The 11,866-nt window shown below is 37.1% G+C and overlaps 1 non-coding gene and 1 pseudogene across 1 annotated transcript; one reads left to right on the plus strand and one right to left on the minus strand.

The window, feature by feature from the left end:
* Window positions 1-7,520: 7,520 nt before the first annotated feature.
* LOC126487642 (U6 spliceosomal RNA) lies at window positions 7,521-7,627 on the plus strand. The gene has a single exon (XR_007588433.1). It is a non-coding gene; the product is annotated as a U6 spliceosomal RNA (small nuclear RNA).
* Window positions 7,628-9,707: 2,080 nt separating this feature from the next.
* Window positions 9,708-10,854, minus strand: LOC126487630 (alcohol dehydrogenase class-3-like; annotated as a pseudogene).
* Window positions 10,855-11,866: the final 1,012 nt, after the last annotated feature.

Here is an 11,866-nt window from a genome sequence, read left to right on the forward strand (position 1 = left end):
TACATTACATTTTTAAGTGAACTACACAATCACAATACCTTAATAAAGATCAGAAATACATATACATATAACAAAATTGACCTTAAATCTCTATCAATAAAGCAAAATCTATACTAATGCAAATTATTCATATCTATATCATATTCCCCACTAAATGTAAAAGAACGTTTATAAACCATATTTGGGAATATGGGCGCACTTTTTTTCTCTCTAAACTGCTTCCTGCTGAATGGGGGCGTCATCAATTAGGTCTTTCATGGTATAACCTGTGTGCTAGTTTCATCTCAGTTGGCAGTTGAGCGAAGCAATTTTCTGAGGGTGTTCACAGCAACCTTTCAGGAGGACGTGGTCTGTCATACCATATCAGAATTTAAGAAATCCACAGACTCTCACCCTCTGTGAAAACAAAATAAGAAACTCCTTTCCAAAACATCATGTCCTTAGATCCAACTTTCAAAGAATTTTCAAAATATCTATGTTGGATTAGTTCAGCAGCATTTATAAACAAATATCTTTTAGCAGCTGTTGCTCCTTCATCAGCTTTTAAACAATTCAAAGAGAGCATAATAGCATACAGTATCAAAATTCTCTGTTTATTTTCCATCTTTGTACGGCTTTATTTTAACTCTATTTTGTTTATTTTTACTTTTATTTTATATTCTCTGTATCTTTGTCTTGGAATAACTCTGTAGACCAGGCTGTCCTTGAACTCTCAGAGATCCGCCTGTCTCAGCCTCACAGGCATTGGGATTAAAGGTGTATGCTACTACACCTTGAACTCACAGAGATCTGTTTGTCTCTACCTCCTAGGCACTGGGATTAAAGGCGTGTGCTACCACACCCAACTACTTTCTTTCTTCCTTTTTCTTACTTTTAAGAACTTTTAACTTTTAGCTTGCATATATTTTTAACACACTGTAAATCATTTAAAATTTTTCTTTGTCTTTGAATCTCTCTTTACTGTATCTCTCTCTGTTTTTCTGACCACATGAGTCTTTAATTTACCAAGCAATATCAGTAGGACTAAAGCCGTGGCTTTGCCAGCTAGATCCAGTCCATTCCTTAGGTTTCCAGCCTCCTGGAGGATATACAGGCTGTAGCCTTGTTTACTGCCACAAGTCTATGGCATTTCAAGGTCTCTGCCAGCAAGGGAGCTACAACAGACAACACTCAAGTCCTCTCTCTGTAGCTGGCCCTCCTGCCTCAAACAGTCAGAGTTTGCCTTGGCAGGATGGCCCAGAAAGCCAGCACTTTTAAACGGCTCAGCTTTTTTCCTGCTACGGCTGAAAACCGAAAAGCATGCATTCAGCTTTTTGCCAACACCGTTTAAGTGTTTCGTGGCAGGACCTCTTAATAAGCTGCAGGGTTTGCAGCTAAAGCTGAGTCAGGAAGCCTCTCTTAGATGAGAGCGCTTGCTTGCCTCTAGCAAGCAGAGTAGACCCGAGAGAGTGCTGCTACCAAGAAACCATGCACAAAGCTGTCATTTTGTTCTAGAATTACTTCCCAAAACAATATATTAAAATATAGATATTTTAAAATAATATTGAAAATTTCCTTTTTATTAATTATATAAAAGCTCTAATTTTGACTTTATAGACTATTATAGTAGAATCTTTTTCCTTTTCAACTCCTCCTGTCACCTCCCCTATTCAAATAAAATTACAATCAAAGTGTGGGTCTAAGAAATTTCACAGTTATCATCACTCTAAAGTGAGAATATTAGAGTTTTCATACAGGGCCAAAACCTACATATATTTCCAAAGTCACACTGTATTTGAACATAGATTGTGACATTAATCAGCTGTGAGCTTAGGAATGTTGATTAAATTATTTGTGCTTTCTCTAGTTTCTTTGTCTGTATATGGAAAATAATTGAATCTAGTACAAAGTTTTGTGAGAGTTATTTTTGAAAATCATATACATTTGTGAATTCCTGTATCAATGATTAGTGGTACTTACAGTTCTAAAATAATTGGGGATAAAGAGATGGTCAAGTGGTTAAGAACACTTGTTCTCTTCCAGAAGGACTGGTATCAGTTTCTAGCACCCACATAACAGCTCACAGCCACCTTAATATTAGTTCTAGGGGATTCATTGCTCACTTATGACCTTCACAGGTACTGCAATATGGTGCAGTCATACATGTAGACCAAACACTCATACACATAAAATAAAAAGTAAATCATTTTTACAAAGTTGTTAAATGAAAAAATCCATTGGAAGACCCTAGGGAAAGTCTTTCCCTGCTTTACACAATTGCTGATGAATTTTTACTGTTCTTGGGCTGCTGAAACAACTGTGATTGCTGCCTCCTTCATATTACTACTTCTTTGTGTTCCTGGAGTTTTGTCAAACATACTTTGTCTGAAAACCACTTTCCTTGCTCTTATAAGCATAAGTCTTTGAATTTTAGACTCGCCTAAATTCAGGATGTTTTAATATTGTGATACCTGCTTAAGCACATCTGCATGCAATTTACTGACCAGCAATTCATCATTGGACACTGTGATTGAAACCAATTTAGGTCTGGGCAATACTATTCGATGCAGTATACTCAATTTCTTGAGTATAAAATGTGCTGAAGATATTAACATGTTGCTACATTATTTACATGAGAAATATTTCCTATGAATTCTGACTTAAGAGACAAGATTAAATAAGTAACTACCTAGTGGAAAGAATAATAAGCAGTCCTCATTTTTCAGAACAAACTATAGGAAGTATTGAATTATCTAGTGATTTTTTAATGTTAAGTATGATGATATTGCTTAGATATCAAATTGGGATGTATAAGTCAAAATAAAGTCAATATTATCCAAGATCTACCATGAAAATTAAGATAATATGCTAACTATAAAATTGTAATGACAAATACATTTATATATCTTTGAAAATAGTAGTTTAATATTAAATGAACTCAGTGTAATTTATTTAGAATGACTTTTAATATGTAATGATATCACTAATTTTAGTATTAAATGTTAAACATTAATAATGAAAGGTCACAACTATGGTGGGGATTGTCTGACACAACATATACGAAAGGACACAAAAATAATTCATTGAAACTTTATTTTTTGATTAGCTATTATGGTTGTTTGAATAAGAATGTTACCCAACACTCATCCATTGCTGGTGGGAATGCAAACTTGTGCAATCACTTTGGAAATCAGTGTGGCAGTTTCTCAGAAAACTGGGAATCAATAACCTCAGGATCTAGCAATTCCATTCTTGGGAATATATCCAAAGGATGCTCAATCATACTACCAGAGCATTTGTTCAACTATGTTCATAGCAGCATTATTTGTAATAGCCAGAACCTGGAAATAACATAGATGTCCCTCAACTGAAGAATGGATAAAGTGTGGCACATCTACACATTAGAGTACTACTCAGCAGTAAAAAATAATGGCATCTTGAATTTTGCATGCAAATGGACAGAATTAGAAAACATTATCCTGAGTGAGCTAACCCAGACCCAAAGAAACGAATATGGTATATACTCACTCATAGTGGATACTAGTCATAAACAAAGGGCAACAAGCCTATAGTTCAGGATCCTAGAGAAAATAAGCAATAAGTTGAAACTAAAGAAAAATGTATATATACCCACATAGAAATTGGAATCAGATAAAAATTTGGGAACGGGGGGCAGGGATAGAAGGAAGGGGAGAAGGGGGGTTGAGGAGAACATGAGGGAATGGGATAGTCAAGATGGAGGAAGGACAGGTATGAGAGCAAGGAAAGAGGTATCTTGATTGAGGGAGCCATTATGGAGTTAGCAAGAAACCTGGCTCTAGAAAAATGCCCAAGAACCCACAAGGATGACCCCAGCTAAGACCCTAAGCAATAGAGGAGAGGTTGTCTGAACTGACCTTACCCTCTAGACAGACTGATGATTATCTTAAATATCACCATAGAATCTTTATCCAACAACAGATGGGAGCAGAGGCAATGACCTACATCAGAGCGCTGGACTGAGCTCTTAAGATCCAGTTGAAGAGTGAGAGGAGTGAGAGTATGAGCAAGGAATTCAAGACCATGAGGGGTCCATCCACTGAGTTTGCTTGAGCTAATGAATGGGAGCTCACCAACTCCAACTGGACTGGGAATGAACGAGCACAGGAACAACCAAGCCCCTCTGAAGGGGGTTGACAGCTGGGGCAGACTGAGGGGCCACTGAGAGTGACATTGGGGTGTGACTCTACTTACATATACCGGCTTCATGGGATCCTATTCTCTTTGGATGTAAACCTTGCTCAACATAGATGGAGTAGGGAGGGCCTTGGACTTTCTACAGGGTAGGATGCATGACACTTCCTTAGGTTTGGAGGGGTGGGAGGAGTGTCTGTGGGGGGAGAGGGAGGAGACTGGGAGGAAGGGAGGGAGTGGGAATTTGGATTGGTATTTTTTTAAGTAATAAAAAAGAATGTCCCCCATCGGCTCAAATGTTTTAATGCTTGATCTTCTGTTAGTGAGTGATGTGGGAGATGACATATGCTGTGAATATGGTTTATGGCCATTGGTTAATAAAGAAGCTGCTTTCAGCCAAGAGAAAGAGAGAGGGAGAGAGAGAGAGAGAGAGAGAGAGAGAGAGAGAGAGAGAGAGAGAATGCCAGTCAGGGAGAAGCCATGTAGCCACCACCAGGGACAGATGCCTCCTCTGGAGCCCACCCAAATTTTGACAGTAGGTCATGATCTCGTGGTGATGCACAGGTTAATGGAAATGGGTTAATTTTGGATATAAGAGCAAGATAGAAATATGCTTAAGCTATTGGCCAAACAGTATTGCAAATAATAGGGTGTTTGTGTGATTATTTTAAGTCTGGGTGTCCAGAAACAAACTAGCCGCTTCTGGCTACAGAATTGTTTTGGAAGGATTGGGAGATGTGGCCTTGTTGCATGAGGTTATTTCATAAGCCCCCATTATTCCCAGTTATCTCTCTCTGCTTTATGGCTGTTATCACAACATGTAACCTCTCAGGTACTGCTTAGCATTATGCCTGATTACCTGCTGCCATACTCACCACCATGATAGTGTTCTTGGACTAACTAACCCTCTGGAATCATGATCCCAAATTAGATGTTTTATTTATAAGTTGCTTAAACCATGGTGTTTTGTCACAACAATAGAAAAGAAACTAAGATAGTTACCATGGCTGCTTTAAAATATTTAAATTAGTCAAATATTTCAAAGCATTATTAACAGAATAACTTTTTTTCTTAAATGATATCAACTTCTATATAGTTTAATTTTATTAAATCTTACTCATATCTCAATGTTACAAAGAGTGTTACAAAGTGTTTGCATTAGAGCAAGATGGAACAATTGCTATGTTCCATGCTTTATAGAACTAATGAAGAATAGTAAAGCTAATCTTTGAAATTTCTATTCAAAATTTTAATTTGTTAATATAAATATATTACCTTTACAAAAATGAACAGAAAATTTGAATATTCATTTATAATAATAAATGAGGAAAGATATGGTCAATGTAATTATAGCACAAAAAGTTCATTTTTTTATTCTTTCTGTTTTTATTTTTATTGTCATTTTATAATTTTCAAAACAGGGTTTCCTTAGAAATGCTGGAACTGATTTTGTAGATCCGGTTGGTGTTGAACTCATAGAGATCACCCTATGTCTGCTTCCTAGAATTAAATATGTGTCACCACACCCAGATAAAGCTCAATTTTCAAATGAATTTGTTTTGTATGGATTTTATGTGTGATATGTAGTATAAGAACACTGATTCACGTCATTAAATATTTGTATCTGGATTGAGGATTTTGACTTCAGCATATTCATGTGTATTGTGGATGGTATTAAAGATTAAACCTAGGACTTGTACCTGCTAGAAAAGTTCTATACCTCTGTGCTTTTACAGCTCTAGTTTTCTTTTTACTTTTCATTTTAAGACAGAAACTCAATAATTTCCCCACAATAACCTTTAACTTTCTCCTAGTTTTAGTTTTTAAAGGATTTTAACTTTTTTATATGTTGGGTGTTTTGCTTTCAAATATGTATTCTTGTGCATTTTGTGCCTGTATCAGCCGGAAGATGGTATCATATCCCTTGATGCTAGAGTTACAGACAGTTATTAGCTGCTATGTGGGTGCTGAAAAACAGAACGCAGTTTCTCTACAAGAACAGCATATGCTCTTAATTACTGAGCTATCTATCACTTTAGCCCCTTATCTTATTTTGTAAACATTTTCCATTATATTTGATATTGAAAATGTGTCTGTTGATGTCTTCACTATTTTAATGGTTATTATGAAAAATCTAAGCCTTTATAAATACTGAGGAGTATAGTTTTTTTCTCTCTTTACTGCTTGGGGGTCAGTCACCCAGCTCCCAAATAAATACTTGGAGACTCATTCTTCCTTATGAATGCCAGGCCTTAGCTTGGTTTATTTCTAGACTTATTTTTACTTAAATTATCCTATTTGCCTTTTTCCTGTCTGCTTTTACCATTCTCTATTCTATACATCTTTGTTTACTTATTACTCTATGACAGTGTGGCTGGGCGGCTGGCCCCCATGATATCCCCTTCCTTCTCATTTTATTTTGCTTCTCCTTTTCCCTCCTCCTCTTTATTCTCTCTGCCTTCCAGCTCCAACTATTCCTTTCTCCTTCCTAGCTTTTTCAGACCAATCAATTGTTTTAGGCAGCAAAGAAACACCGTTTCACGGAGTTAAACAAATGTAGTATAAAATAATGCAGCACATCTATCCATCATTAAACAAATATTCCACAGCATAGAAGAATGTAACACATCTTTAACTAATATGCCAGAACAGCAAAAGATCTGGAAGGAATCAGGAGAGGGTAATAGACATGGTAAAAATATTTTGTTTCAAAATGTAAATAAAAAAGAGAAAAATTAAGTTCTGTCTTTTCATTTTTAAATTGTTCTGTTTTACTTTTTAAACTGTTCATGAAACTTGGATAGATAAAAACCAATTATAAATATATTTTGTTATGTAGCATTAAATATATATTTGCTATTATCCAAATACATAGTACTTTGAGCATATCTCTACTATTTCCTGCTATTCAGCCCTTTCTTGCCCTCTCATCTGCTATTACTTCTTTTTGTTCTCCTGGTCAATTTTTCTTTTCCTTTCAAGTCATATGTACATAAATTATTTTATATATTCATATAAAGTATAATACTTACAAGTGAAACAAAATGTGATATTTGTTCTTGTGAGATTGATTTAATCAACAATTGCATACACTTTGCTTAAACTTACATAATATGATTCTTCTTTATGGCTAAAATTTATATGTATGTATGTATATATAGATAGATAACAATTATGTTAATTTTTTTTCATCCATTCTTATACCAATAGGCACTCTTTTCAAGGCTTCCTTCCCTATCATGAATAATGTTGCAATAAACCTAGATGTGCTAGTACCTTTATGATGCATTAATATGAAGTCATTAAAACAAACTAGTCAACAAATGACTGAATAAAATGAGAAGCTATTTCTTAAAACATAAACTATGGTGCTCACTTCAGCATCACATATACTAAAATCAGAATGATGTAAAGAAGATTAGTATGGTCCCTGAACAAAGATGACACATAAATTTGTGAAGTGCTCCATAGTTTTTCTAAGAGGAGTCCCAGTGAGGTCCTAGCATCAATAGTTTAGCAGAAACCAGAGGCCACAAACCAGACCAAGGGCTCTCTGCAACTAACACTTGCACACCAAGATATAGGGGTAAAAGAGGATAATGCATGACTCACTATGTCACACTCCAGCTTTCATGATGAGTCTTTCTTTTTTTTTCTTTTTTCTCTTAAATTTTATTTTATTTTGTGTGTGTGAGTTTACAGTGGCAATGAGGAAATATGAAGGGACAAGAAATAATTGGGGTTGAGATGCATGATGTAAAACAAAAAGGACAAGTAAAAAGAACGTTTACAAAAGCACCAAGTTTTTACAAATAGGAAATTAATATGTGAAAAATGTCCAACATCAATAATTATCAAAGAAATCCAAACTAAAATGATATTGTAATTCTATCTCATTCTGCACATAATGACAGTCATTAAGAAACCAATTAAGTAATAGTGAGGATTTGAAAAAAAGGAAATCGTTTTGCACACCTGGTAGGATGTAAACTAGTACATTCATTATGGAAATCATTAGGGACACTCCTCATAAGACTAAAACAGTATCACATGAATATATCACATGATCCAGCAATATTAATCCTCGCATTTTCCCAGTAATCATTTTTCCTTTTTTAGGCTCAAATTTTTATAGGATATAATATAGAATTGGTTCAAAACAAATAATTCAAGGTTTGAAAATTAAGTTAATAAAGTGCTATTCAAAATATTTCCCATACTGACTCTTATTGCTAACAAGAACATTATTCAGACCATTTTTGAACATTGATTTCAAGTACCCATTTCTTTATCTTCTCTAGCTTAATAAACCAAAAATCATTTCTTTATTTGCTTGCAAAGAAAGTTCTTTCTCTTCTCTTCCATGCTCATTGCTAGAATGGTAGTCAAAATATTTCCCACCTACGACAAGGAAAATTCAAAACATTAATTTCTGCCATATCTCATGTTTGAAGAGTTATTTTTGCTGGTGAATCGAGTTGGATCCATGGAACTCATGGAAAGGTAGAAGAGGAGAACCCACTCCATAAAAGTTGGTCTATGATTTTCTCAAAGTAATATATACACAAAAATCCATCTCTCTTTCCCTTTCTGTGGTGTGGAGAATTGTCTGTATTCTGTCAATCATGTTTTAAATGAACACTGATTGGCTAGTAGCCAGGCAGGAAGTATAGGTGGGACAACCAGACAGGAAGTAGAGGTAGGGCAATGAGTACAGGAGTATTCTGGAAAGAAGGAAGCTCTTCCCACAGTTCAGTCCAGACACTGAAGAAGCAGGACGTGACCTGCCCTGATGAAAAAGGTACTGAGCCATGTTGCTAACATAAATAAGAATAATGCGCTAATATAACTTATAAGAGTTAGTATGAAGCCTGAGCTAATGGGCCAATCAGTTTATAACTGATGTAGACCTCTCTGTGTGATTTTCCTTGGGACTTAATGAATGTGGGAACTGGGCAGGACAGAAACCCCAACAAGCAGGCCCTCATGTTACATTTCTGTGTGTTTTTTCACATACAATAATAATAAATAATATTTTGAAAGATAAAAACATAATGATACATATATGAAAATTGTTATATATCATATAAAAATAATACTTTGTATGCCAGCAAAAATTAATTTAACATATACTATTTTTTTATGTAGAAAGTGTAATGGCATAATCGAATGCAGACAGATTGTAACGAATGCAGACAGTTTTAATGGGGAAATAGACTTACAGAACCACAGTTCCCATGGAGACCAGGAAAGCAGAAGCACCGTCTGGGAGCAGGCTTGCCAAATTTATAGGCAAACATTAGCCCGGGGCGAATACGCCCCCTAAGGGGCGGGACTTATCCCTACAAGAAAGTATTTTTATTATGTTAAAATATATCCTGAGCAGCATTTATTTACATAAAGAGTTTTAAAAAAAACTGACTTGTGATTATTTGCCTTGCCCTCAATTAGAGACATGATTACACACATTCCTAGTAGTTTCTGAAGCAGATCTGTCAGTCTGTCTCATCCCATCACAGAAGAAAGTACAGGATGGACAGTGTTCTCTTCTGAACTTACATCTTTAGAACGGTTCGAATGCTTTTCCCTGAGTATGTCAGGTGGAAGCCTCTGTTAATTTGGTCGAAGGATAGAGTGTCAGTTACACATTCGTCAACTTTTATCTCTTTTGACATATATTCAGACACCAGCTTTGGGACACTCTCTATACTCTTCCATCCTCCAAAGGAGTGCCTTTCCACGTGCATCCTGTCATCAGCTGGAATTGGTGAGTAGCGATTTCTTCACCTGAAGCAGCTACACCAACCACCACACTGACTCCCCAGCCTTTGTGCGCCACCTTGAGGCTGCTCTCATGACATTCACGTTGCCGATGTACCCAAAAGAGTAACCTACTCCCCCATCTGTCATCTCAGTGAGTACTTCCTGGATGGGTTTACTGAAATCCTGGGGATTAGTACATTCAGAGGCTACAAATTCTTTGGCCTTTGCGAATTTATCTTTATTGATGTCAATATCAATGATCCGGGATGCACCAGCTACTTTACAGCCCATGATCACTGCCAATCCCACTCCTCCCAGGCCAAAGATGGCACAGGTAAAACCAGGTTCCACCTTGGCAGTGTTCACAGCAGCACCATAGCCAGTTGAAGTGCCATGCCCGAGAAGGCAGACTTTATTCAAAGGTGCTGAAGGATCAATTTTAGTAACGGAGATGTCAGCCACAACTGTGTACTCAGAAGATGTGCTGGTTCCCATGAAATGAAAAATAGACTTTCTTTGCAGGTAAATAAACTAGTGCCATCTGGCATTAATCCTTTCCTCTGAGTGACTCATATCTTCTGGCAAAGGTTTGTTTTAGGATTCCCACAAAATTTGCATTCTCCACATTGTAGGATGTAAAGTGGGATGACAGTGTCACCTGCCTTCACCTTAGTGACCCCTTCACCCATGCTTTCCACAATCCCAGTGCCTTCATGTCCCAAGATCACTGGGAAACACCTCTCAGGATCAGCTCCACTCGAGTATAGGCATCTGTGTGCAAACGGCGGCGATGGCGACGATCTTAATTCGAACTTCATGAGCCTTGGGAGGTGCTACTTCGGTTTCTTCTATGGAGAGAGGCTTTCCAGCTTCTGAGGCGACTGCAGCCTTGCATCTGATCACCTGATTCACCATATCCACAAGTTGGGGTTCCTGAGCTGAATTTCAAGCAACAAGTCTAGCGGATCCCAGTGTAAGCTGGTAGTGCGTGAGGGGTGGGGCTGAGTGCGGGGGCGGAGCTATGATGCAGAGGCAGCGTGAGGGGCGGGGCAGAGCTATGATGCAGAGGCGGTGTGAGGGGCGGGGCTGAGTGCGGGGGCGGGGCTGAGTGCGGGGGTGGAGCTATGATGCAGAGGTGGTGTGAGGGAAGGGGCTGAGTGTGGGGGCGGAGCTATGATGCAGAGGTGGCGAGAGGGAAGGGGCTGAGTGTGGGGGCGGAGCTATGATGCAGAGGTGGCATGAGTAAGTTGCAGGGGTCTGTGTGTCCTATTTTTTTAAAGTGTGTAGCCCAGGCTGGCCTCAAACTTGTGATCCTCCTGCCTCTGCCTTCTTCAGCAAATCCTACCGGCATGTACTACCACAACCAGTACTAAAATATTTTTTTAAAAAACCAAAAAGCAAAAGTTATTGAATTAATCCTGTTTCTCACATATTTATAGAACTTAAAATGGTATAAATCTAAATAGTTTTGCATAAATTCAAAAAGCATTAGAAAACCTTTCTTTAAAACAGTATCTTCCTATATAGCCAGGCTGGCCTTGAACTCAAGACATGGTCTCCTCTCCTAAGTACCTGGTCAAATGTTACTATTTTTAGTTGTTCATTGATGCCCACTGCATGCATATCTTTGGAGCAATTTAATTGTTTGTTTTGCATGTGAAAAAGCTGGAAGAACATACCTTCAACATGAAACATGATGGTTGTAAGAAACCAAATCTGAATGAGGATCAGATAATCATATGAAAAAAATGCTTATTTTATTTTTTTCTTTATTTAGGATACTTCATGTCTGTCTTTTACCTAAAATCCAAGAGTAATTTCAGATGAATACTGAATGTGTCATATCATCAAGTTTCATGAGAGCATGCTTTCTTTGACCTTGCAAGTGAGAGGTGAGTATGACTTTTGTAGAAAATAATTAAGAATTTACTGAAGTTAAGCTTGATATATC

The sequence above is a fragment of the Alexandromys fortis genome, unplaced genomic scaffold, assembly GCF_014885135.2.
Source record: "Alexandromys fortis isolate MF-2015 unplaced genomic scaffold, M_Fortis_MF-2015_v1.1 scaffold_175, whole genome shotgun sequence".
NCBI classification, from domain to species: Eukaryota; Metazoa; Chordata; class Mammalia; order Rodentia; family Cricetidae; genus Alexandromys; species Alexandromys fortis.